The following is a 5,435-nucleotide window of genomic DNA, read 5'->3' on the forward strand; positions in this document are numbered from 1 at the left end:
TATATTTCACTTTGTTTATCATTTTTAATATATTTTAACATCATTTAAAAAATTTCAAAGAATGATTGATATAATTTAAATTACTAAAGTTAAAATATTATGTATATGTGAACTTATAAATGTTACACATGTTATAAAACGGGGTTATACTGCAGAACACATTATAAGGTTAGACGGTTTACATTAACATTAGTATAAATTTTAAAAATAGCATTAGTCCCACGCTTGAATACGGGTTAAATTTTCATTTTATTGTTTTGTTAACACCATCAATTTTAGAATATTAGACATATCTAATTAAGTTGATTTATTACGATTATGTAAAAAAAATTGTACTATGGGTGAAATTCTAGAATTGATAATCAAAATAAAATTTTACAAACTTAAACACTAAACGAAACAAACAATATTAACAAAAAATAAATGTAACTTAAACTTTAAAAATTTTAGCTATAAAAATACCGCGGGTTAAAATCTAGTTTAAATATATTTTCTTAAATCATTTTTGTTTTTTTCAAATGCATACCAAAACCAAAATGAGTAAAAATTTGCAGACCAAATCGATAAGTAGAACCAAATATTCAGCCCTACTACATACATACCTGGATCCACTTGCCACGCAACATCGGAGTAGGCGAAAGAGACATATAAGCTCCGATAGAATGAAGAACGTCGCTCGAACTTCCATGGAAGCCGGTAATTTTTCCGCCTTCGAGCAAGAAGAAATCACCTGACGTCATTCCAAACGACTGAGAGGTTATTCCCTTGAATGTCTTGAATATAAGAGCCGTTATAATTTCTGTCTCCAAGCCAAAGAGTTTCTCGTAGTAAACTATCACAGATGTAATGTAATCATCTCGATCGATCACAAACTGCCAAATACAGCAAACCATAAAAACTCTCAATTCGTAAGAAACTCACAATCTAGGCCTATGCATTTTGCGTAGAGAAACTTTATTATTATAAAAACAATAAATCCAAATAATATCATGGAGTAACAAAACAACTATGTATTTAATTACCTCCTCTGTTCCGAGCAATGACTTTTTCCCGTGACCATCTCCAGCGAGAAACTCCGATCCTTTATTGTATTCAAACTTGACAAAGGCCACGCCAGAATCGTCTTGTCCTACGTAAACCTTCCTCACATTATCATGAACACCATCGTCCCAAGAAACTCCTCCGTTTCCGCCTTGTGCTGGAAGTTTAAAGGACTTAGGAGTTGCCGGAGTAGAAGATGTCATCGAGGGAGATATATATGCTCCTAAAGAATGGATGCCATTGCTTGCTCGTCCATGAAACCCAACGATTTTGCCTCCTTCGAGTACAAATTTGTTTCCGGAAACCATTCCAAAAGGCTGAGAGGTAATGCCTTTGAATGATTTGAAAATAAGAGATGTTATCATATCAGTTGGTGTGCCAAAGACTTTCTCATAGTAAAAGTCAACCGATGTGATGTAGTCATCCGAATCAACCTCAAACTCTTCTGTTCCTAGCAATGTTATTTTTCCGTGCTCACGCGTTTCTATTTTGCCATTTGTTTCGTATTCAAACTTGATATAAGCAACACCGGAATTGCCTTGACCAACATAAACCTTTCTTACATTATCGAAAGCACCATCGTCAAATGTTTCTCCACCATTTCCTCCTTGCGCTTCAAGTTTGTTGGGAGTAGGAGTCAAGGAGGAAGAAGAGGATGAGGTTGGAGCTAAATATGCTCCAAGAGAATTGAGATGAGGGCCCACAAAACCATGGAAACCGATGATCTTCTTATCTTTCACTTGAAGTGAAAATTGTGTACCATCTCCAAAAAATTCATATCCAATGAAAACAGAAGTATTGTTGTTGGTTTTGAACTTGACTCCTTGAATGATATTAGAAGAGTCATACCAACCTATCTCGATCTGTAAAATAACCGAGATCAAAATGTTATTTTCTCGAATAAGAGAAATCGAACAATTAGCATTGAAGAGAGAGAAAAAAAACGTAACACACACCGTAGAAACGACAGCTCTACTAGATTTCACACCATAGAAAATTCCTTCCTTTCTCTCTCCGCTCTTAACATAATCGAACTTAATGTTCTCGATTCCTAAACCACCAGCTGCAACATATATCTTTGTTACATCGTCGTGATATGATCTGATGTAGTATATTTCAGTCAATTAAATTATCAATCCACAATCTACATTAATCAACTCACTAAGAATACACAAAGTTGCTTAATCTATTCTTAACAGGAATTGGTTTTGTTGTAACAATCTTAACTAGCAAACAAATTAAAGAAAAGAAATAGAACACAACTAACAACAAACTTTAAATCAAGATTAAACAAGTGAACCTTGGGCAAGGTAATTGACTTGGGAGATAGCTAATCAATCCTAGATGTCCAGGCAACAATCAAGAACAATCCTATGGCTAAGAACACTAATGCAAATCAATCCATTTCCATAGTAGAGATTCCTATGCTAATCAAGTGATAATCAACTTTTTCCAAAGGCAATCACAAAGCTAGCATGCATTAAGAACAAGTCTTAATACCACTAAGCACCCTAATCATCAATTTCCATTGGCTAGGAGTGCAAAGCCTTTGAATAGTTTGGTTCAGGAATTTCATCAAACACCTTATGGGCAATGGAAATCCTAATGTCTAGATTCAAGCTTGATCAAGGCTTTCCAGCATTATTAACAATAAACAAGATAGGAAACACATAAATAAGGCTCTAGACATAAAAGATCAATCATATATCTCCCTAATCTACCTAGCCCAAAGTTCTAATGTTCTACTCACTCATCATCATGATCACACAAAGGAAAGAGTTTGATCTTTGTGAAATCATAATAAGAGATTATAGATTAAGAGATTTGAAAGAGAAATTGCTATTAAAAAAACTTAGAAGTACTCAATCATTCAACAAACCAAGAGTAAATAAGCTTAAGAATCCTAAGTGGCTGCTAAACAAGAGATAAACAAAAGATCAACCAAAGATAAGAGATAAGAGATAAGTCTCCCCTTAATAGGGTTAGAGTATTTATAGCAAAATAAAAGGGAGCCGGGTCAACCCAGTTCAAACCGGATCAAACCCGGATCAAAACTAAAACAAGTGTGGTGATGGTCTCACACGACCATGCTTTGACCAATTGAGATGGCCGGGCACACTTTGGCCGATGGTGGTGGACGCTGGTGTAAACGGTGTTTTCTCTTCTTGAGCTCCATCGGCCATGGCTTGGCCGATTGATGAGGTCGCGTGGCTCCAACGGTCATGGCTTGACCGATTGAGCTTGGCCGCTGCTGTAAACGATCTTCCTCTTACTGAACTCCATCAGCCAGCTCTTGACCGATTGGGATGGCCGCTGGTCTTCACTCGGCCACCGTTTGGCCGCTGCTCTTGGCCGTGTGTGGCTCCTGTATTCACTCTGGCTGTATATACGTTCACTCAGACAGGTATAACTCTTTACACGCACATCTGATTGGCCTGAAATCTCCTCCATTGCAAAGATTACTCAATTTCCAATAACTTAGATGAAGAACTCTGGAGCTAAATCTCAAAGAAAGGTCTTCATACGAGTCGATCTTTGAGGAACTGCAAACTGGTTCCGAATCATCAATCATCTTGTGTGCATCCAAATGTGTGTCTTCCATTATATTGCTAATTATTGACTTATTTGGCTCCAAAGCACACTTTCCTTGTACATCTCTACTCCGTCATCTGAGATAACAAACTTGATGCAAAATGCAACCTAAACAACCTAAATGCTCATGAATATGCACAAAACAATGAAGAATTAAGCTCTAAAATTACACAAAAACACAAGATATCATGATCCATCGTCCCATTGGTTGCCTCCCTTACCTCCTTGTGCTTCCATCTTTTGGGTTCCACCTGAACATGTGTCCAATCTGCTTCCTCCTGTGTGAGATCCTGTCCCGCCAGTGCTTCCAATGGGAGTGGGAGCAGGAACTGGAACAGGAGAGGGAGCGGTTGGAAGAGGGGCAAAATGTGCCCCAAGAGCATCAATAACATTACCAGACCTACCATAAAACCCAACAAGTTTAAAACCTGTTTCCTCAAACACAAATTTGCTACCGACCACAGTCCCAAAAGCAGGGGAGGTTCTTCCTTTAGATGTCTTGAACGTAAGTGAAGTAAGGTAACCATCAATTGTTCCTTCCACTGATGTAATATGTTATTAGGATAATCCACCAGAAACTGCAACCATATAGTTTTTTTTTTCTCCAATCAAAACTAAACAATAATACTAATATCTTAGTACACACGTACGAGACTACATAAAGCTTTTATATCAAGGTACCTCTTGTGGACCTTCTTGTTTGTTCCCATGAGCATGCGGTACCGTTATTTGGCCTTTCGAATACTCAAACCTGACATAACCCACATTCTTACCATTTCGTCCAATGAGAACTTTTCTAACACCATCAAAAGCGCCATCGTCCCAAGCAAAACCTCCATTCCCACCTTGAAGTTTAAATGTCTTAAGAGACGAATCCACAACAGTGAAGTTTGCTCCAATAGCATCAAGAGCTTGACCAGAACGTCCATGGAATCCAAGAAGTTTTCCTCCATTTTTACCTTCGAGAATGAATTCTTTCCCTGCTGGATTTCCTAATAACGTCGTATGACCAAGTATCGGAGATATTCTTCCATAAGAGGTTTTGAAGAGTAAAGATTTGATCAATGTTGATCCATAAACGAAAATATTGTCGTAGCTTCCACCAACGGCTATGATATATTCACTTGGATAATCTAATGAAAACTGGATTTCATTTTCCATAATAAATAAAAAAAACTTATTATTAGCTTTCACGGGTTTGATAAGAACCGATTTAAGAATTTTTCCATTACCTCTTCTAGTTGCCCACGGTTTGTCCTGTGTTCACGGATTTTGAATTTTCCATCATTTTCGTATTCAATCTTGATATATGTTACCGTGTGAAAATCTTTTCCAACAATTACTTTTTTTAACTACATCAAAAACACCATCATCGAGTGCTCCTCCCTTGTTACCACCTATCGCTCCCACCTTTTCAGACATTGTTTCTAGCTTTTAAACCTTCGAGAAAACCTGAAAGATTCAAACGTTTTTCGAAAACACACTAAGAAACAAGAAACAACGAACCGAATGGTTTTTTGGTAGTGAAAAACAAAGGAAACAGTTCTGTCTTTAGTTTTTTGGTACTTATCACAAGTGTGGAAAACGTATGAGTTGTATTCCCTATTTATTGGCATTTCTCTTTAATTTTTGTTTTTACAAATTTATTATTTATTGTACTTCCTAATAATTGCATTATTGATTCTTTTTATGAAGGTTTGAAATAAAATGTTTTTTTTAAAAAGTTTTTGATGGCCCTATTAGTTATGATTCGATTAGCGTGACAACTACCAAGCTACACTTTTCAGAATTGAAGCCAACAG

The 5,435-nt window shown here is 36.7% G+C and overlaps 1 pseudogene; it reads right to left on the reverse strand.

Moving 5' to 3' along the window:
* On the reverse strand, positions 468-5,189 carry LOC104778125 (annotated as a pseudogene).

The sequence above is a fragment of the Camelina sativa genome, chromosome 3 (genome assembly GCF_000633955.1).
Source record: "Camelina sativa cultivar DH55 chromosome 3, Cs, whole genome shotgun sequence".
NCBI lineage: Eukaryota > Viridiplantae > Streptophyta > Magnoliopsida > Brassicales > Brassicaceae > Camelina > Camelina sativa.